This window comes from Bos javanicus, chromosome 26, assembly GCF_032452875.1.
Source record: "Bos javanicus breed banteng chromosome 26, ARS-OSU_banteng_1.0, whole genome shotgun sequence".
Taxonomy (NCBI): domain Eukaryota; kingdom Metazoa; phylum Chordata; class Mammalia; order Artiodactyla; family Bovidae; genus Bos; species Bos javanicus.
The window spans coordinates 31,421,782-31,444,926 of record NC_083893.1 but is presented as its reverse complement, the minus strand read 5'-3'; the positions used below and the strand labels follow the sequence as shown (position 1 = coordinate 31,444,926).

The following is a 23,145-nucleotide window of genomic DNA, read 5'->3' as shown; positions in this document are numbered from 1 at the left end:
GATACTGTGGTCTCCAGTACATTTGAAGAGGGCATAGCCTCCTATTGAGGCTATTTCTCCTATTTCTCCAAAGTTCTAAGTTCAGTTCAGTTCAGTCGCTCAGTCGTGTCCAACTCTTTGCGACCCCATGAATCGCAGCACACCAGGCCTCCCTGTCCATCACCAACTCCCGGAGTTCACACAGACTCACATCCATCGAGTCAGTGATGCCATCCAGCCATCTCATCCTCAGGGTCACACAACAGACATGGGAGAAACCAAGCACAATTTCTTATGTTAAAAAGAACAACAACTTTCATGTGCACCGCACAGAAGAGATGTAATATCAAAACCTCTCTGGGAATTCCCTGGTGGTGCAGTGGTTAAGACTCCTCACTTTCACTGCGGAGGGCTCAGGGCACGTCCCACAGGCTGTGTGGCACAGTGAAATGGTTCACACTATATCCTGAGGCTCTGATTTCTGATGGTCAGAAAAGTAGATGTTTAGCATAAAAGGCTTCCCAAGTGGCGCTAGTGGTAAAGAACCCACCTGCCAATGCAGGAGACATAAGAGAAAGGGGTTCTATCCCTGGGTTGGGAAGATCCCCTGGAGGAGGAAATGGCAACCCACTCCGGTATGTTTGCCTGGAGAATCCCAGGGACAGAGGAGCCTAGAGAGCTACACTTCATGGGGTCACACTGAGCCGGACATTACTGAAGCCACTTAGAACACAGCACATTAGCACAATGAATTAAATGTGTGATTCTTTCTTGCTATCAATTTGTCTGACAATAATATAACCTCCCTGAGGGCTGGGACAAGGTTGCCTTTTGCACTACCGTAATCTGCTTAAATATTAATAGTTAAGTGCTTAGCATAGAGTAGGCATTCAGCAAATTTTAGCTAGTTTTTTGGAAACAAAGGAAAGAAGAGAAGAGGCACCTTTTAGAGAAAGCACCCTGTAGAGAAGCAACAGCAAAAAACAAACCACAATTATCAAAGATTCTGGAAGCTGAATGTGCTTGACTTGTGTGTCACTGTCAGACTGCCCTGGAGCAGGAATCAAGCCTTTCTGAAACTTATTGGGTTGCTCATTCTCCACCTTCCATATCCCTCTGTTCCAGGGGAAAGAGGAAGGTAAATTTTCTCATATCAGAGGCTCCTGGCCTCGATGAGTTCCATGTGGTACTGAGTGGGTTGTTAAAATAAAAATCCAGAGAGACCAAAGTAATGGTTTATGTGAAGTAACTGTAATATTCAAATGAAAGCTATAAATCAACTATGCAAATGAGCCTATGCCCAGGGCAGAATTGCAATCAAACAGCCTGCGGAAGGAAACTTAATAAGCCCTGCCTCTCCCTCTATTACCTTGTGAGTAAGTTTCCTGAGAGTCCGGGTCTTATGGGGACATGGAGAGTGTAGCTTCAGGCAGTCCGGTAGTTCTCACAGCAACTGTACTGGGACCTGGCAGCATTCGAAAGCTCCAGGAAGGCTTGAGCAGTTTGCATCTGTGTCTCCATCACAAGGCATTAAATATGCATCTGATCAAGACAGTAGTTAGGAATATGAAGTGCCTGTGGGGGAAATTGCTGGAAATGATGGCCATATGTACATGCTTTCCCTCTGAAATGACTCTGGGACTAAAATTCTCACAGGAGAGTTGATTAGAGAACTAGAGATTATTCCAAAGAGATTGATAGTCAACAGTTTTGGAGAGGGGTAGACCAAAAGTCAAGGTTAGTCACCAAAGATAGGATCCAGTCTTACCCATGGAATTTAATGTGCACCATTTTCTGAATCATAGAAGCCAAGAGAGACCATCCATCCTGGTCTGTCCAAGAGTTGCTTTTAAAACTATTGTCCAGCATAATTGTTACTATTTCTCCCTTTCACTCTTAACATTTCCTGGTTAGGATGATAAATTATATGGTCAACAAAATAAGGATCTTTAAAATGGTGACCTAAAAGGTCACCTTTCAGGTAAGCCAAGCACTCAGTCCAATAACACAGGAAGTCTCATATAGCCCAGATTTATGATTATCACTAATGATGAGGCTGGTAAATTTCTTGTCTCTAAAACTTTTCAGGCACAAGCCGGATAAGGAGATGAGGTAAAGGAGATTCAGAGGGCAAGCAGGAGCCTAAGATAATGATTAAGGGGTTCTTTCTTTGCCTGAAATTCAGCAAGAATCAGAGGTTTAGCAAGAAATATGCTCAGAGGGAAAATGGTTTCTCAGGTTTCTGCAAGGAGATGGCAGCTGAGGAAGGGTTCTAAGCACAAGTTCCTCACTTACTTTATTACACCCTGATCAGGGGAGAAGTGAGACAGAGGAAAAAGTCAGTGTGGTTATAGGTACTGCATGCCTTCCCTCTCTGCCAACTGAAACCTGGACTCAGTCTCTAGTTTGGACTGAAGGACAGAAAATTCTTGCTCTATGTGTCAGCACCTAGAGATCTGTCTCAATCAGGATAAGGTAGGTTTTGCTGGAGTATTAAAATTGTCATGACTTAAAACAACAAAGTTGTTTGTTTTTTTTCCTCTGCCACACTTTACATCATGTATTGGCTGGGAGCTCACTCATGTCATACTTACTCTAGATCGTTGAAGCAGGAAAAAGGGGATATGGCGACTCACTCACTAGCTCTGAAAGTTTCTTCCTGCTCTGACACTCATTACTTCTACTTACATTTCATTGGCCACAGAAAATCACATTCACATGGCTCCACCTGATTTCTTATGGATACACCTAATTTCTTACCTTGTTCATGGAAGGCAGGGAACAAGAACTATCTGGAGAATAGCACCAACTACAGGTTTCTGGAAGGGAGCCCATAGCCGGCATGTCCAAGTGCTTGGTACATAGCAGAAGCCTTGCATATGCCAGCTCCCCCCAGAGAAATGTCACCTTCTTTTGAAGTCCTTCCCTCCCAGCTCCATTGTTCTTTCCTTTCCAGAAGACTCCAGCACTGGAGACTGTTTAGCCTGGGGACTCAGGAGGGGAATAAACCTGAACAGTAGTCCTCAAACAGGTGAAGAAGTATAACATGAATCATGGGCAAGGACTTGCTTGCTACATTCTGGCCCCAGTACATCAAACATCAGCCGTGGCGGAAGAAGTAGCTGCAGGGGAACTAGTGTTTACTTACATGATATTTACTAAGGGCCAGGTACTGTTGAAAGGGCTTCATGACGTATTTAATCCTCACAACAGTTATTTAAGGTACACTTTGAATGTCCTTTTTTTTTATGATGAGAAAACTGTGGCTAAAGTGGTAAAGTCACATCCCCAAGGTCAGTGGTGGTTGTGTGTCAGTCACTCAGTCACGTTCAACTCTTATGACCCCATGGATTGTACCCCACCCAGCTCCTCTGTCCGTGGAATTCTCCAAGCAAGAATGCTGGAGTGGGTTGCTGTTTCCTTCTCCAGGAGAACTTCCCGACCCAGGGATTGAACCTGGGTCTCCCGCATTGCAGGCAGATGCTTTACCATCTGAGGTACTAGGGAAGTCCGAGGGATGCAAAACCAGGCAGTTTGCTCCAGGGTCCATGGTCCTTTACTTGTATCTAGACTAACTGACTGGGAAATCAAGACATTCCTCTCTAGATCCCATTGGATGCTACTGGATAACAAGAGATGCTGTTGGGTCTCTGTCGTCACACAGTTGTGTCCGGCTCTTTGCAACTCCATGGGCTGTAGCCCAGCAGGCTCCTCTGTCCATGGGATTTTTCAGGCAAGAATACTGGAATGGGTTGTCATTTCCTCCTCCAGGGGATCTTCCTGACCTAGGGATCGAACCCGCATCCCCCGTATTGGCAGCAAATTCTTTACCACCGAGCCATCTGGATGTCCCTTGCTATTGAGTAACCATAGCATCTAATGGCATAACATGTAATAAAATGGTGTTTCCCAGGTAATGGAACTCCTGGGGGCATATGAAATGATTTACTGATACCTTGAGAGCATTAAGGGACTTCCCTGGTGGCTCAGACAGTAAAGCGTCTGTCTACAATGCGGGAGACCAGGGTTCGATCCCTGGGTTGGGAAGATCCCCTGGAGAAGGAAATGGCAATCCACTTCAGTACTTTTGCCTGGAAAATCCCATGGACAGAGGAGCCTAGTGGGCTACAGTCCATGGGGTCGCAAAGAGTGGGACACGACTGAGCGACTTCACTCATGCACTGAGAGCATTAAAATGCACTGAATCACATGGTTATAAGTGCATTTCTCTTTCATGGCTTTGTTCTTTGTTTCCCAATCCTCCTAATTATGTCAAAAAGCAGACTCAGATGTCGAGGACATGCTGGCACCAACCATCACTTGTTAATCTCACTTTGGAGGAAAACAGCAAAGGTCTCCCTTGGGCACAGTCTTCTGCGAGCAACAGCATCTGCCTAGAATTTAAAGAACCCTGTTTTGTTTGCCTTGTATGTATTATTGTTATTTTCTATGATTGAAAAGGCTTACCTGATAGGTCAGTTGGTAAAGAATCTGCCTGCAATGCAGAAGACCCTGGTTCAATTCCTGAGTCGGGAAGATTGCTGGAGAAGGGATAGGCTACACACTTCAGTATTCTTGGGCTTCCTTTATGGATCAGCTGGTAAAGAATCCACCTGCAATGTGGGAGACCTGAGTTTGATCCCTGGGTTGAGAAGATCCCCTGGAGAAGGGAAAGGCTACCCACTCTAGTATTCTGCCCTGGAGAATTGCACAGACTACATAGTCAAAGTAATGCTAGATTTCCATTGTTTTATTTTTAAAATACATTCAAGTAAAAAAGTGAGTTGATGTGGTAAAATAGAAAATAGCCTGGGTGGTATTCAAATGGGTGCAAGCAGTGGGTCAAAGACTAGAATTTGGGAAACAATAGTCTATGCAGATAAGTTTTCAAGGTAGCAAGTGGGACATGGATTGATGATAAATTATTTTTCTTAAAGAACTGGGGTTTCCCTGGTAGCTCAGCCAGTATAGAATCTGCCCACAATGTGGGAGATCTGGGTTTGATCCCTGGATCAGGAAGATCCCCTGGAGAAAACAAATGGCAACTCCCTCCAGGATTCTTGGCTGGAGAATTCCATGGACAAGAAGCCTGGCGGGATACAGTCTGTGAGAGGAGTCTGGTGGGTTACAGTTCATGGAGTCGCAGAGTCAGACACAACTGAGTGACTTTCACTTTCCTTAAAGAATTAAGGGGAACAAGTGGCCTAAGATGGTAACTAGCTGTGTGACCGCGGGCAAATTTCCTTCCATCCCAGTCTCCATCATCCACAAGCTAGGAGAAAAAAAACTTGGCTCTCAGAGTTCTTGTGATTATTAAGGCATATCCTGGGGAAAATAGTGCTTGGCTTACCTTCCTAGGTGTTGTGAAGATCAAACTTTCATTCTGTTTTAAGAAATCTACCACTGCTGGTAAGAAACTGGTGGGCAGTTAGAAGAAAACCTCAGCTTTCGCCCTTGCAGAGTTTGGTCTTGTGAGAATTTACACAAAAAATAGCAACAAGAGAAACAAAATCATGGAACTGCCATTTATCAAGGATTCACCCAAGGCCAGGTGTTGAGCTAAGTGTTCTGTTCAGTTCAGTTCAGTCGCTCAGTCATGTCCGACTCTTTGCGACCCCATGAATTGCAGCACACCAGGCCTCCCTGTCCATCACCAACTCCTGGAGTTCACTCAGACTCACATCCATCGAGTCAGTGACGCCATCCAGCCATCTCATTCTCTGTCATCCCCTTCTCCTCCTGTCCCCAATCCCTCCCAGCATCAGGGTTTTTTCCAATGAGTCAACTCTTCGAATGAGGTGGCCAAAGTATTGGAGTTTCAGCTTTAGCATCAGTCCTTCCAATGAACACCCAGGACTAATCTCCTTTAGAATGGACTGGTTGGATCTCCTTGCAGTCCAAGGGACTCGCAAGAGTCTTCTCCAACACCACAGTTCAAAAGCATCAATTCTTCGGCACTCAGCTTTCTTCATAGTCCAGCTCTCACATCCCTACATGACCACTGGAAAAACCATAGCCTTGACTAGATAGATCTTTGTTGGCAAAGTAATGTCTCTGCTTTTCAATATGCTATCTAGGTTGGTCATAACTTTCCTTCCAAGGAGTAAGTATCTTTTAATTTCACGGCTGCAGTCACCATCTGCAGTGATTTTCGAGCCCAGAAAAATAAAGTCTGACACTGTTTCCCCATCTATTTCCCATGAAGTGATGGGACCAGATGCCACGATCTTCGTTTTCTGAATGTTGAGCTTTAAGCCAACTTTTTCACTCTCCTCTTCCCGTTTCATCAAGAGGCTTTTTAGTTCCTCTTCACTTTTTGCCATAAGGATGGTGTCATCTGCATATCTGAGGTTATTGATATTTCTCCTGGCAATCCTGATTCCAGCTTGTGCTTCTTCCAGCCCAGTGTTTCTCATTATATACTCTGCATAGAAGTTAAATAAGCAGGGTGACAATATGCAGCCTTGATGTACTCCTTTTCCTATTTGGAACCAGTCTGTTGTTCCATGTCCAGTTCTAACTGTTGCTTCCTGACCTGCATACAGGTTTCTCAAGAGGCAGGTCAGATGGTCTGATATTCCCATCTCTTTCAGAATTTTCCACAGTTTATTGTGATCCACACAGTCAAAGGTTTGGCATAGTCAATAAAGCAGAAATACATGTTTTTCTGGAACTCTCTTGCTTTTTCGATGATCCAGCAGATGTTGGCAATTTGATCTCTGGTTCCTCTGCCTTTAAAACCAGCTTGAACATCAGGAAGTTCACGGTTCACGTATTGCTGAAGCCTGGCTTGGAGAATTTTGAGCATTACTTTACTAGCGTGTGACATGAGTGCAATTGTGTGGTAGTTTGAGCATTCTTTGGCATTGTCTTTCTTTGGGATTGGAAGAAAACTGACCTTTTCCAGTCCTGTGGCCACTGCTGCGTTTTCCAAATTTGCTGGCATATTGAATGCAGCACTTTCACAGCATCATCTCTCAGGATTTGAAATAGCTCAGCTGGAATTCCATCACCTCCACTAGCTTTGTTCGTAGTGATGCTTTCTAAGGCCCACTTGACTTCACATTCCAGAATGTCTGGCTCTAGGTGAGTAATCACACCATTCTGATTATCTGGGTCATGAAGCTCTTTTTTTGCACAGTTCTTCTGTGTATTCTTGCCACCTCTTCTTAATATCTTCTGCTTCTGTTAGGTCCATACCATTTCTGTCCTTTATCGAGCCCATCTTTGCATGAAATGTTCCCTTGGTATCTCTAATTTTCTTGATATGCATTATCCAATTTCATCCTAACAATAGTTCCAAGAGAAAGAAGATAGTTATCATCATTCCCATTATAGATAAGAATCTGGAAACTTAGCGGGATAAGGAGCTTACAAAAGGTTATGAAATTGGTGAATGATAGAGCTGGGATTCAAACCCACAACTGTTTTCTTCTTAAAACAGATGTCATCCAGGAAAATAGAGGTGGGATGGATTTTAGCAAGGAGGATGGAGCTGCAATAGAATCATGTAACAGACTCTGTCCTGCTTCCGCCCGAGCACTTTGTGGATAGCGAAGCATTAATACGCGAAATGCGTTGGTCCTCATTATTCCTACTGCATTATTTTTAGAGTCAAATCTTCCCCAAGGGACATTTGAAGTTCTCTGAATTCCACGGGCAAGCGTGTGGGGGACTTCCATTATTAGAACATTGCTTCTCCACCCTTCCCAAGCTTTCCCGCACACAGGAATCACCCCAGGGATCTTCTTAAATGCAAATTCTAAGTCTGGAGGGGGACCCAAGATTCTGCATTTTTAATAAGCACTCCCCAGGAATCAAAGCCAGGTCCCCTGCATTGCAGGCAATTCTTTATCAGCTGAGCCACAAGTGAAGCCCTGCTAACTCACAGACCACAGTTTTTCTAGCAAGGTATTAGAGCTCTCAGAGCTCACGGCTGGGGGTGGGGGGTGAGTCTATCCCCCATCCTCCCATGCAAAGTGCCCTCTTAGGCTCTAAATCAAGGTGTGGTCCACGCAGCAGGGTGGGCAGCCTCCCTGCCTGAGGGGAAATGGGCAAGACCGCATAGGGTTGAAAGCCCAGCTTCAGCTGGGAGCTTCAGCTCTGTCCTAATAGGAGGGTGGGGAACCTGCTGGCTCATCCATCCCCACCAGCAATTAGCCAGAGGCAAGCTGGTCTGAGGAGCCATTAACATTTACAAGTCGCTCCAATAGCCCTTCCCACACTCACTCAAGGGCACCACAAAGTGTGTGTTATTGAGGGTAATGAAAAAGCCTATAAAATGAGCAGTTAAATGGCACTTACTCAGGGCCTGGGAGCTCATTTGGGCATGGGCGTCTCCCTCCCCTTGGCTTAGTTCCTCAGTTGTTTTCCTATCTGGCTGTCTTGGTGCTGGGGTGGCGCACACTGAGCAGCCAGGCACATCTTCTCGGGGGTCACCTCCTTCTACCCAGGTTGATAGAAGAGGTTGCTGCACCTCAGACAAGTTAAGCAGGCGATAACTCAGAGTCAACCACATGCCTGTGTCCAAATCCTGATCTGGAAATGGCCTGGGGAATGTGAGGAGAGAGGATATCTGTGAATTTACTGAAATCGTATACAAAGCTGTGCGTGGGTGTGTGCGTATAGCCTTTTTGTGTGTGGAGAGAATAACTATATTTCCTCAGCTTCTCAAAGGCCCCTGTGATTCTCCCAGAAGGTAACAGCTCCCCGGCTAGATCCTTCACCTGAAAAAGAAGTGCCCTGGGGCAGTGGTTCTCAGTCTTTTTTAGGTTTTAATGTCAAAATTTTCAACCATCCCCTCATGAGATAGTTGGGGTTTCAGAGTCTATTACTTGAAAAACACATAACAACAAAAGGAACTCTGAATTCAGGCCTGTTTTCAAGTGAATCTGTATTTTAATCATTATACAGTCTTCCCTCCACAGCCATGGGGGACAGGTCCCAGGACCCAGCCCAGACACCAAAATCTGCTGATGTTCAAGTCTCTTATATAAAAAGTCTAGCATTTGCATATAACCTACAATATACTTTATCCCTTGATTACTTATAATACCTAATACAATGTAAATGCTATGTAAATAATTGTAAATATAATGTAAATACTATGTAAATAGTTGCCAAAGTGCAGTAAATTCAAGTTCAGCTTTTTGGAACTTTCTGGACTTTTGTTTTTTAATATTTTCAATCCACAGTTCATTGAATCCGTGGATTCAGAACCCTGCAGATACGACGGACCAATTGTACCAGCATCAGCATGCTTTTGGTAAATAGGAGTAAGTGAATGTGGCAAATATTGTTCTTTTCCTTCACCCTCTATTCCCAACCAGTATACTTTAATTGGGCAGGAATGAGTCTCAATGTCAAAGATCCCTCTCTCTAGCCCAAATCACGCCACAGAGTTGTACACCTATAAAAAGCACAGGAGGACAGCCCCTGTCTTAATCACAAGAAGCCTCAACAGCCCCAGCTGTGTTTGGAGGCAAAATGCAGTGGTATAACCATTGGCCAATCAATTCAGCTTATCAGTCTATAAAGTGGGGATGAGAATAGTATTAACTGCATAAAGAGTGCTGTAAGGATGAAAGAGATGATGTACATAAAACATTGCTACCATAAATTAAGCACTTTCAAGGTTCAGGCCACTTTACATTATCTCATTTAATAGTAAGGTTTTGAATGTTTAAGTAGCTTGTTCAAAGTCCCCAGAAGAGCTGTGATTTGAGTCAGGTCCGTCCAGAATCTAAATCCATAGGTGATATGCATTCTACTCTCTGAACCCTGAATGCCACTATATAGCCAGGCTAGACACACATAAGGCACTTAGATATTTGTTCATTTAAATTGGCCTAGGTTTCTAACTTAATCTAAACATGAAGAATTAGCTGGAGGCCTTCTATGAATATTGGCTTGAGGCACACACACTGTGGGCTGCTACGAAACAACGCGCTGTTTTCAAACCAAGGTGTTGACTGGTATAGCAGTAAAAAATCTGGGGATGGCATCCGATCTTGCAAACCCTGTCTTAAACTAGTTGATATGGCTGTGATTTCACCTCTCTGAGCTCAGCTGCAATAGAAGAGTATCAATAGCTGCCTTGTGTGCCTTTCAGAGCTGGCTATAAGGAGTCAGTGAGATCACTTACATGAACCTGTCTGACACTGTAGTCGTGGTACATACCAAGGTTTTCTCATCATTGGTATCACAGTCATAGTGACAGGTAGAAAAGACCTAAGAGAACTCCAAATAATTCTGCTTTGGAAGAAAGAGCATGGGACAAGAAGGAGCTGGGGCTATGGAATGACTTTTTGTCTTCAATGAAAATCTAAAATTAACCAATTTTAGGTCTTAAGGCTACTGTGGGAGAAAGAAAAAAGAAGTGACTAAAATATTGGCCTTTCCAAATTCATCTTGTAGGAAGAATTAAAAGTGATTTAAATAATATACTTACCAACATTTACCTTTAACCATCAAACTGACCTAGTTTTCCTTACAGCATTTGTAGTCTAGCATAGAGAACAGACTTTTAGACACGATGGGGGAAGGAAAGGGAGAGACAAATTGAAAAAGTAACATTACATATATACACTATCATATGTAAAATAGATAACCAGTGGGAATTTGCCTTATGATACAGGAAGCTCAAACCTAGAGCTCTGTGACAACCTAGAGGGGTGGGATGGGGTGGAAGGTGGGAGGGAGGTTCAAGAGGGAGGAGACATATGTATGCTGCTGCTGCTGCTGCTGCTGCTAAGTCACTTCAGTCGTGTCCGACTCTGTGCGACCCCATAGACGGCAGCCCACCAGGCACCTCCGTCCCTGGGATTCTCCAGGCAAGAACACTGGAGTGGGTTGCCATTTCCTTTTCCAATGCATGAAAGTGAAAAGTGAAAGGGAAGTCTCTCAGTCGTGTCCAACTCTTAGCGACCCCATGGACTACAGCCTACCAGGCTCCTCTATCCATGGGATTTTCCAGGCAAGAGTACTGGAGTGGGGTGCCATTGCCTTCTCCACATATGTATACCTTTGGCTAATTCGTGGTGGGCAGAAACTAATGCAATATTGTAAAGCAATTATCTTCCAATTAAAAATTTTGAAAATAAATTTTTAAAAAGCTCTGAATTGGATTTATACAGTTCAAGAGGTAACAGAGATAAGTAAATGATTTCCAACAGAAGACATCAGAGTCTGCCTTTTAAGCTGACTGAGCAAAGTCCTCCTAAAATGTCCATGACAGCTGGGTAAATGTTCCCAGAGAGAAGAAACAGGAGGCTGAACCCAGGCCAGAAGGCAGCCTCCTGGAACACCCACGTATGTCCCCAGGGTTGGCCAGGCCACCAACTCTGGTAATCAGACTGCGAAGACTGCAAAGCCCCTCCCTTGGGAGGCTTCCCCAGCAGGCAGTTACGAAGCAATGTCTTATGAAGAGCTAATGGAATGAACCACTGACTTGCCTGGTAATTCATTTTCCAAGCCATGCTTAGGTATCAGAACAAGCAGATCTGCATCCAATTTGTCCCTCTGTTTTCCAAGCGGAGCTCTCCTTGGAATTAAAGAAGCTATAATTAAAGTACCTTATTTGGGCATGCTGTAATTAGTCACCAATTCAGTGTGCCATCAAATGTAATCCAAATACAAACACCAGGACTGTAGGTGCCAATCCCCTGGTGAGTTCGGGGAACTAGGGAGCCCAGCCTGCCTTTCTCATAAGACCTCGTTACTCCAGAGTGACTCACTTTGTGGGGCCAGTGAGAATGAGCCCCAAGGTAGGCTGTCTTTCCAAAGTTTCCTAAGACTTGTGCACTGGATTTCTAGAGAGCAGATTTTATCTCATTACCACAGAGAGAAACTTGGGGTGAAGGCAGTTTTTCGATCTACACTTCAAAGGGAACAGTGTGGCTTTGTGATTAAACACCAGCTTTGGGGCCACTATTTATCCAATCAACAAATGTTCACTGAGCCCCTGCTGTGTGTAAGCCAGTGGGGATTCAATAAGGAATGAGACAGGATGATCTGCTCTAAACTCCATGAGAGCAGAAACCATGCACTCAAGCTGTGTGACCTTGGATAAATGAGTTGACCTCTCTGAGGCTTAGAGTGTTTACTAATAAAATGGGAATAACAATCTCACAGTGTTGTGGTGAAGATTAAATGTGAGAAAAGATGTAAACATCTACTACTTTTGCCCAGCACAGAGCTGAGCTGGGACTGGAAATTCAGTCTCTCCAGATGAGTCCAGCCCCTGATTCTAATCTGCCCCCACTGACAGCTCTATTGCATCTCAAAGCAGGGTAAAGATGAAAAAAGGACCTAAAGCTATGAGCCAGAGTCACGTGACTACTCTCTTCCATTTGGAACTCAGCATTTTTCTGTCCCCACTAAAAGGGTGTGGAGTTGGCCGTACAGGGGCAGATGTCTGCTTTGTACTGGAAAAACCTCCACCTGACATTATTTATGTGCATAGCTACGTTCCACTGCACCCTTAGCTCCAGAAATCCCCCTGCCTGTCCTGCTTTTCACTGATTAGGGCATCTCCTGATTCCCCATAGAATTTTGCCCAGTGTCCTGTGCTGCAGGGAATCAAGCCAGGCTGCAGAAATAAGTGAACATCTTCAGCTAGCCGAAGGCAGCATCTCTCCATGTATTTTCATGCACCTGGGTACCTTTTCCTTTCAGGTTTGTCTAGTCTCCTCCCTACCCCAATACTCACCCCACTCACTCAGTCCATATTAACTGAGGCACTATGTCACACATTCTCAGGACGGCTTTTACATACATTATTTTGGTTCCTCCTCAACACATGGCATTGTCAACTGTCGATTGTTTAAACTGAAAAGAAACCTCAGATTCCATCTTTGATTTCTCTGCCTTCAGCCATCACACGCAATCCATCAGCATGTCCTGGGGACTTCACCTTCAAAACATGATCTGTCCATCTGTCTTCACAATCACAACCAAGTCACCTTGCAGTCGCCTCCCAGCCAGGCTCTCTGCTTCTTCTGATCTGTTGTCCACACAGGGGTCAGAGAGATCTTTTAAAAAACGCAAATGAGATCAGGTTACTCTCCTAGTCAAGACACTCCAACAGCTCCCCTCACATTTAGAATCTAGTCCAAACCCCTTGCTCTGACCTCATGTTCCAACGTCCTGCTTGTGCCGCCCCCCGCCCCACACCCCCTTCTGAAGCCCCAGGGCTTCAGGGCTTTTGCATTAGCTGTGGACTGTGCCTAGCACCTACTCCATAGCTCTCAGCATGACTAGAAGCTTTCTTAATGTCAGCTCTTCAGAAAAGCCTTTCTTGACCAATATAACCCAAGCTCCTCTCAGCCGTTCTCTATCACATCAGCTTTTTAACTTTAGTATTCCATCAGTGTCTGATAATTTCCTGTGTTTCTTTAGTCTGTCTCTCCTGCCTAGAACAGAAGCTCTCTGAAGGAGGTATCTTCTCTGTATTTCACTTCTTGGAGCAGAGTTTGGCACGTTATGGACGCTCAATGTATTTGTTGAGTGATTCATAACAATTATCTGTAAAACAAGAATAAACCAAGAAAGGTCAGGTGACTTGTTGTTGCTGTTCAGTTGCTCAGTCGTTTCTGACCCTCTGTGACCCCATGGACTGCAGCACACCAGGCTTGCCTTCATTATCTCCCAGAGTTTGCTCAAACTCATGTTCACTGAATCAGTGATGCCATCCTACCATCTCACCCTCTGTCACCTCCTTCTCCTCCTGCCCTCAATCTTTCCCAGCATCAGGGTCTTTTCCAATGAGTCAGCTCTTCACATCAGGCAACCAAAGTTTTGGAGCATCAGCTTCAACATCAGTTCTTCCGGATTGTTTTTTTCAAGTGACTTGAATGATAGCCAATGTGCCACAGAGCCTCAACTCAAACCTTAGACTCTGCTACTCTAAAGCGAATGCTTTTTCTACCCTCATAGTCATGATTCATTGATTTTTCCCTCCCTCTGCCCCCAGCAGTTAATGCAGTCTTACTTGACATTGCATGTTTGTGATAAATGCCTGGATATGACCTCAAGCCTTAGCCTCCTTTTTTCTTCAGAGGTTTATTGATCACACCCCAAATATTTGCATTTTCAGCCCCTGCTGCTTTTTTTTTTCCTTTTCCTTTTTTTAAAAAGTATTTATTTATTTATTTATTTAGGCTGTGCCGGGTCTTTGTTGCAGCATGTGGGATCTCGATCTTCGTTGCGGCATGTGAGGTCTTTAGTCGCAGCATATGAGCTCAGTTGCAGCATGTGGGATCTAGTTCCCTGACTAGGGATCGAACCCTGGACCTTGCATTAGGAGTGCAGAGTCTCAGCCCCTGGACCACCAGGGAAGTCCCCCCTTCACTGCTGCTTTTCTAAACTAACACTTACGCGTGCTTAGTCGCTGAGCGTGTCCAACACTTTGCAACCCCATGGACTGCAGCCTGCCAGGCTTCTCTCTGCCCGTGGGTTTCTCCAGGTGAGAATACTGGAGTGGGTTCCCACTTCCTCCTCCAGGGGATCTTCCCGAGCCAGGGATCGAACCTGCATCTCCTGCACTGGCAGTTGGATTCTTTACCACTGAGCCACCTCAGAAGCCTCTTCTAAATCAATAGGAAACACTTATTCAAAGCAGATCCAGCCATCATCCTTTATCTTTTATAAGAGATGCCCATCACTCATCAAGCATCTGGCATTTCTGTCCACCATCCCTGCAGAAAAGTGGTGTCTGATGCACTATAGATTAGAACATGGGTGGGGAATTTCTCTCCAGGAAAGATTCAGCGAAGATTGCCACCCAGGGCTGGTTGACCAAACTGTCTGGAATGGAGGCACCAAAACAGCTTCAAAGTCCACGAGTGGGGCTGGGAGCTAGAAACGGGGGCCTGATTTGGGGTGAGAGCCTGGTGCCCTTTGCACAGAGAACTCCTGAAGGGGAGATGAACATGCCTGTGAGGAGTGCCCGGTGTCTCTGTAGTGCAGACTGAGTGTGTGACTTGAGACAATCGGCACATGTATACAAACCATACTCACCTTTTCGACGTAGAAATGAATAGCACTGAACTGGGAGTTCGAGTACTTACCTTTGAGCCTTGTCTGCGGTTTGCTTGCTGAAAGGTCCTGTCCTTCGGAATCTTCATCTCATGTGGTTGTGGGCTCAGCACCCCAACCCTGCTCACCCCAGAGCTTTTGTGGTTGATAGAACAGGATCTGTGCAAGAAAAACCAATTGTTATTGTGATTCTTAAAGTATACCACACATTGCAATTCAACCCATGGGATGCAGAGAACAGGTAGGCAGAGGGGGAGCCGGCAAAGATGGGGACTTGGGATTTTCAACACCATCTCACTGTTCATGACTTTCTATCACTCATCCTCTAAAGGCCCTGGGCCTTACCTTCTGCCCCACCCGTTCTACAAACGTCCCTCAGCCTCTTCATTCATCTGGAATCTGGATAATTACAGTACTGTTCCTCAGGGGAAAAGACCTCCTTGGGCTGCTGAAATCACAGAGGCCAGAAATCAATCCAGTATGGAAGCAATGAAAATGGCTCTTCTGCAAAAGGAAAAAACGTGTCTACCCAGAAAGGCCACACAAATCAGGTGCATTTTTCTCAATGACCAAAAAGCTAACCCATCCCACGTGAGACCAAGGCTGACGTCTGTGGAGGCAAACGGGAGAAGACCACCATCATCACACATCTCATCGCCTTAGGAGCTGGGCTAATGATGGATATAAATCCAGGCTCGCATCTGGGTGATTTTCTTGGCATTATACTTCACAGTCCTCAAGTGATTTGGTTGAGAAAGGGCAAGGGCTTACATTATTCATATAGTTATAAAACTAGTAACAGTAACACTTCTGCCCTGACTAACATGTTTAAACCTCTGTGGGAGGTCTGGGCATGCAGCCCTCTGGACCACCTGCACCTGAGTTTGTGAAGTCATTTGAGCAACTGGTCTTCACGGGGCCAACACCAGATTCTCTGCAAAGAAATACCCAGCTTCTCTGCAAAGAAAACACCCAGTGAAGGGCTGTTAAAGCACTCTTTTATGTCAGTCTCATCCTGATGCAAAAAGACGACTCATTGGAAAAGAACTTGATGTTGGGAAAGATTGAAGGCAAAAGAAGGCAGAGGATGAGATGGTTAGGTAGCATCACCAACTCGATGGCATGAACTTGATCAAACTCTGGGAGATAGTGGAGGGGGACAAAGGAGCCTGGTGTGCTGCAGCTCGTGGAGTTGCAAAGAGTCAGACAGGACTTAGCAATTGAACAACAGTAACAGCCTATTGATAAGTGATGCAATCAGCTAGAAATGCCTGTGGGTGCTCACCAGGGCTCCATACTACTTGAGGGAGCCCCTAAAGACCCTTCTCCAGCCAGAGCCAGCATTGTGGCTAGACCAGCCTTTGTGGATCTTATTATGATTGTAAGATACAGCTCAGCAACAACCATTGGGAAACTTTGAAAAGATAAGGTTTTCTAGGCCTGGAGGGTACATGACATGCCCAGGGCCACACAGGGAGGTTGTAGGTAGAGAGAGAAAAGGTGTGGACCTGTGGTCCTACTTTTATTGAAGTCAAAGGTGGGGTGCCTAGGATTTTGTGTGTTCACTCTGTTGGTGAATTTAAAATGTGAGAGTGGGAATTGAAGCACAGGAAGGGAAAAGCAGGTGGTCAAAAGGTCACTTATGTAGGTCTCTAAAAGGGGAACTTCAGAGATGGGGCAGCTTGGCTTTTTATTTAGTTGTATAGATGCAAATATATTTTTTCCAGATGGATGTCTTTGAGTGGTTGCTTAGCAATCAAAGGCTTGATATCAGGCACTTACATTACAATAGAAAAAGCTAATTATTAGGTGTTTACACCACAAGTACACTATATTCAATGCAATTCAACATGTATTTATTGAGTACCTACTAGATGCAGGCTTGATGCTAGGAGGATGATCTTACAGATCTGTGGTCAAGAGTTTGTTCTGTTGCCTATTATACTAGCACGGGATCACGATCATGTATGTGACTTAACTTCTCCAAGCCTTAGCTTCTTCATCTGTAAAATGAAGAAAATGATAACATTTAATTCATAGGATTTAGATGGCGTTCCAAGAAAAATGTGTATGAAAGTGACTTTAAATAAAAATGCATTAGTTTGTTAAATAACCCCATATATGTCAGCAGCAGGAGTTGGAAGAGTATATTGATAGGGGAGAAGACAGTCTCTTCCTCAGCTGGCCAGAATGACAGAGTGTCTTGAGAAACCTCCATGATATCAGTAAAATTAAATGCTTCCAATTTCATTCTTTTACATGTAGCTGTCTAGTTTTTCCCAGCACCACTGATTAAAGAGACTGTCTTTTTATCCATTGTATATTCTTGCCTCCTTTGTCACAGATTAATTGATGATAAATGTGTTACTCTATTTCTAGGCTTTCTATTTTGTTCCATTGATCTGCATGTCTGCTTTTTGCTGGTATCATAGCTTTGCTTACTGTAGCTTTGAAGGATAGTCTGAAGTCAGGGAGTCTGATACTTCCAGCTCTATTTTTTCCCTCAAGATTGTTTTGCCTATTTGGAGTCATTTGTTTTTCTACATGGGCTTCCCTGAAGACTCAGTGGTAAAGAATCCACCTGCAAAGCAGGAGTTGTATGTTCAATCCCTGGGTAAGGAAGATTCACCAGGAGGAAGGCATGGCAACCCACGCCAGTATTCTTACCTGGAGAATCCCATGGACAGAGGAGCCTGATGGGATACTGTCCATTGGGTTGGAAAGAGTCAAACATGACTGAAGCGACACAATGTTCAATTCTTTACGATGCTATGGACTGTAGCCCACCAGGCTCCCCTGTCCATGGGCTTCTCCAGGCAAGAACACTGGAGTGTGTTGCCATGCCCTCCTCCAGGGGATCTTCCTGATCCAGGGATCAAACCTGAATCTCTTATGTCCCTGTATTGCAGGCAGATTTTTTACCACTAGTGCCATATGGAAAGCCTCATGCATACACGTATTTCCATATAAAATTTGAAATTATTTGTTCTACTTCTGTGAAAAATAACATTGGTATTATGATAGAGATTGCATTGAATCTGTAATATGCCTTGGGTAATATGGTTATTTTAACAGTATGAATTCTTCCAGTGCAAGAGTACAGTATATCTTTCCATCTCTTTGTGTCATCTTCGGTTTCTTTCATCAGTGTCTTATAGTTTTCCAAGTATAGGTATTATACCTCATTAGGCAGGTTAATTCCTAAAATGTTTTCTAATACCCTATATAAAAATAAATTCAAAATGGATTAAAGGCCTAAATATAAGCCCAGAAAACATAAATACCTTAAAAGAAAAGATAGGCAGAACACTCCTTGACATGAATTGTAGCATTATTTTTTTGGATCTGCCTTCTAAGGCAAAAAAGAAACAAAAGCAAAAATAAGCAAGAGGGACCTAATTAAACTGAAAGCTCTTGCACAACCAAGGAAATGATTGACAAAGCAAAAAGACTACTTACTGAAGGGAAAAAATATTCACAAATGATATGACTGATAAATATCAAAAATACATAAACAGCTCATACAACTCAACATCCAAAAAACAAACACCAGATTAAAAAATGGGCAGAAGACCTGCACAGACATTTTTGTGATGAAGACTTACAAATGACCTACAAGTATATGAAAAAGTTTGACATCACTAATCATCAGAGAGTAGGGCTTCCCTGATGGCTCAGCCTGTAAAGAATCTGCCAGCAATGCAGGAGACACAGGAGATGTGGGCTCAACCCCTGGGTCTGAAAGATGCCCTGGAAGAGGAAAATGGCAACCTGCTCCAGTATTCTTGCCTGAAAGGTCCCATGGACAGAGGAGCTTGAAGGGCTACAGTCCAAAAAATCACCAACAGTCATATATGACTGAGTGATTACATACTCAAAAAAAAAAAAAAAAAATCAGAGATATGCAAATCAAAACCACATAATATCTTATATTTGTCAGGATGGCCATCATCAAAAAGATCACAATTGTCAGTGAGAATGTGAAATAAAGGGCGACTTCTGTTGGTGGGAATGTAAATTGGTACAACCACTGTGGAAAACAGTATTGAGGTTCTTCAAAAAACTAAAAATAAAACACTCAAAAGATATAGCAATACTACTCCTGGGTATATATCCACAGAAAAAGAAAACACTAATTTTTTAAAGATCCACACACCCCATGTTCGTAGGAGCATTATTTACAATAGCCAATATATAGAAGCGCCCAGCAACAGATGAATAGACATATGACATATATATGAATGACCTATATATGAACTTTAAGGCTATTAGGCTTAGTGAAATAAGTCAGGGAGAGAAAGACAAATACTGTGTGACATAACTTATGTGTGGAACCTAAAAGATAAAATAAACTAGTGAATATAGCAGAAAGGAATCAGATTCACAAACTAATGGTTACCAGTGGGGACAGGGGCAAGGGGAGGAAAGGTTGGTGGTAGCAGATAAAGTGCAATCTATTATGTATAAAATAAACAAGTTATAAGGATGTATTATTGCACAGCATAGGCACTATAGCCAATACTTTATAATGAGTATATATAGAGTTTAAAAATCATGAATCACTATGTTGCATACCGGAAACTTACATAATACTATAATCAACTATACTAAAAAAATTTTTCAGAGACAATAGCATTATAGCTAAATTGTCACAAAAAGAAAGAAAGACATGCTCTCAATGGTGGACTTACTAAAGTGATTTTGGGTGAGTTGGTTACCCTGTCTGTTCCTCAGTTTTCTTATCTGTTAAATGGTGGTGTGAAAATTAGCTAAGGTAATAATATGTAAATACCTAGAGCAGTGCCTGACACAAGCAAGTTCTATATCTGGTTTGTTATTTGTTATTATCACACAGACATTTAAAATGCAAGTCGCTCCCAACTTGAAAAGGTCTTGGAAGACAGACTTTCCCAGACAATCCTATTTCATGTTGCACTCACTCACTACCCACTCTGTGGGTTACCAGATAAAATATAAGATGCTTAGTTAAATTAAAATTTCAGATAGATAATGAATCATTTTTAGTGCAAGTATATCCCATGCAATATTTGGGATATACTTTTACTGAAAAAAATTTTCTGTTTATCTGAAATTCAAATTTGACTGGTATCCTATATTTTTATTTGGTAAATCTAATAAACCTGCTGCTGCTAAGTTGCTTCAGTTGTGTCCGACTCTGTGCAACCCCATAGACGGCAGCCCACCAGGCTCCCCCATCCCTGGGATTCTCCAGGCAAGAACACTGGAGTGGGTTGCCATTTCCTTCTCCAATGCATGAAAGTGAAAAGTCAAAGTGAAGTCGCTCTCCCTTATCTTGCTAAATAATTCCAGGCAGTGAAAAGTATTTTAAAAGTGTCATTTTAAACTTGTTTATCCTAATGTCTTTCTCATTAGGATGTAAGCTCCAGGAGAGCAGAATCTTGTCTATCTTTTATCTATCTGTATTGCCAGGGCTCAGCAGAGTACATGGCCCATGGTAAGAATGGAACGTAACTGAAGATGTTTTTAGAATAACTGAATAAGGGATCCTTGCAGAGCAAGGGAGAGGCTATTGGAAGCATCCAGCTCTCTGCTTTTCTGGTCTTTCTCAAATGCTACTTTTGAAAAAAATCTTCTGAAGCAACATTCCAGTCCACGTACCTCAGTCTGAGCGCTCCGTGTTCACAGCCTGGGGATCACGAGCCTTCTCAGGGCTTGGACTTCAGTGTAGGCTTCGGCATGGAGTTAGGAAACAGTACATTTTTTCTTTGAACTGTGAACAATCAATTCTCTGCATTCCAATTCTGTCACAGTCCTGGGCTCCACAGACTACAAGAAATGGACTTGCCTTATGCTAATGGCATTTCATTTATCATTATGGTGCCGAATGAGGGGAGACCATTAAGCAGAGTATGATGTTTTATTAGTGTGTTTTTCTGAAGTCTGTGACTCTGCATAGCACAATGAATAAAAATGACCTAAATTGTGTTTCGTGAGACATTTTCAGGCTGTACTTGCTCAGTTGCCCAAGCCTGGTGATGTCTTTGGTAAATAGCATCAGACTCCATCTTCCCTTTTAAAGCATTATTGCAGGTGTGGCTGAAATTTAATTTAAATTGAATTTTTTTGCATTTGTAATAACTCTCATTTCCCGTAAAAGATGAAAACCATTGAACCCTTTATGAAGTTTAGTTTAAAACAATACAGACTTTAAGGACTTATCTACCCTGGGCCTGAAATTGGCAACACTTGCCACAGTGTTAAAAATGATGTTTCTAAATGCGGTTGAAGTTGTTCATAGTCCTTTCTGATTTGGTGTCCTATTTGGTGCCTGATGTTCTGCATTTAAACAGAAATGGCGCTTTCTGGTTTGCAATTCAGTTTTAAATTGAATGGGTGGTTATTTAAGCAGCACTATTATAGGAAAACACTGGCTTGTAAAGGATTGATGTGGGAAAGGGGGGGTCACTCTATCTTGCCTCCAGAATCTGGCATTATAAGGACTTAATTATATAAAAGCTAGCTACTTTGCCCTCAAACTCCTGTAACAATGTTTAAAAGAAAATAAAGAGGAACGCTAATATATGGGCTTGCCCAAGTGCCACTGTGCACTGAGGATGAGATGGTCGGATGGCATCACCGACTCAATGGACATTTTGAGCAAACTGTGGGAGATAGTGAAGGATAAGGAAGCCTGGTGCTGCAGTTCATGGAGCCATGAAGAGTCGGGCACGACTTAGCAACTGAACAGCAAGTGCCACTGGACAGTTTTCACAGGTCTCTCCAAAAGGGACAGCAGATAAGAACTGGGTCCCAAGTCTTCCTTTCTAGCTGGAAACCAGAGAGAACTCTGCAGCTTACACATAGCCATATTTCAAAGGATGTAAATATTGTTTCATGGACTCCAGCAGTCAGTTTCAAAACATATGATGGCTCCTTTTCCTCCCGTAAGAGTCAATAACTCATTAGAGGGGGAAAAAAGCAGTATGCATAAGCATGTTAATTAACAGCATTATCAATACCAGCAAGAAAAAAATTGGAAGCAATGTCTATGTGCAGCACTCTGGAAATTGTGAAGTAAATTATGGTGTATGAACCATGATGAAAGATAATTCATTCATTGAAATGATAATTAGAAAGATTTGGATACATGGAAGATGTTTAAACTAAAGTATAAAGTGAGAAAATAATATGGGAATTGTGATTGCAACCATATCAGTATGACTATGTAGATGAATACAAATTGAAAGAGGAGGCAAAAATGAAAATAATAGTTGCATAGAGTTCGTTAAAGGTAATTAGTTACCATTTTAAGAAATAATTTTGAAAAGCTATAAATTCTTTTTAAAATAATGATTTTTAAAAAAGCAATGGCAGAAATGTGCAATGAGCTTCAATCTTTAAATGCAGAGACTACGTCTTCTTAGTTCACGAGACCACTGACCTAATTAGTGGCAGGCCCTGGTCTAAAAACCAGGTTTGTCCAATTGTAAAGCCCATATTCTCTTTCAAAAAATTTTTATTGAAGGGTAATTGCTTTACATGGTGTTAGTTTCTGCTGTGCAGCAATGTGAATCAGCTATAAGTGTGCATATTTCCCTTCTCTCTTGAGCCTCCTTCCCATAACCCCTATCTCTAGGTCATCACAGAGCACCCAGCTGAGCTCCCTGTTTTATATAAAGCTTCTCACTAGCTGTCTAATTTTACACAGGGTAGTGTATAAGTGTCAGTAGCGTATATGTGTATATGTGACATAAATGTCAGCGCGGCTCTCTCAATTCGTCCCACCCTCTCCTTCCCCCACTGTGTCCACAGTCTGTTTTCTCTGTCTGTGTCTCTGTTCCTGCCCTGCAAATAGGTTCATCAGTACTGTTTTCTGGATTTCATATATATATGTTAATATGTGATACTTATTTTTCTTTTTCTGATTTACTGCACTCTGTATAACAGGCTCTAGGATCATCCATCTCACTATAATCAACTCAAATTCATTCTTTTTTATGACTGAGTAATATTCCATTGTGTATATGTACCACAACTCCTTTATGCATTCATCTGTCTACAGATTGACAGCTAGGTTGCTTCCATTATCCTGGCTCTTGTAAATGGTGCTAAAGCCTATATTCTTAACCACTAATCTGTAATACCTTT

The 23,145-nt window shown here is 43.0% G+C and overlaps 1 long non-coding RNA gene across 1 annotated transcript in view; it reads right to left on the bottom strand.

Moving 5' to 3' along the window:
- LOC133239410 (uncharacterized) overlaps window positions 1-13,929 on the bottom strand; it is a 97,497-nt gene extending 83,568 nt beyond the window's left edge. The window contains exons 1-3 of the long non-coding RNA XR_009733830.1: window positions 12,942-13,929; window positions 8,284-8,528; window positions 4,447-4,592 (exon numbers count right to left, since the gene is read on the bottom strand). This is a non-coding gene — a long non-coding RNA (uncharacterized LOC133239410). The remainder of the gene's footprint in view (window positions 1-4,446; window positions 4,593-8,283; window positions 8,529-12,941) is intronic.
- Window positions 13,930-23,145: the final 9,216 nt, after the last annotated feature.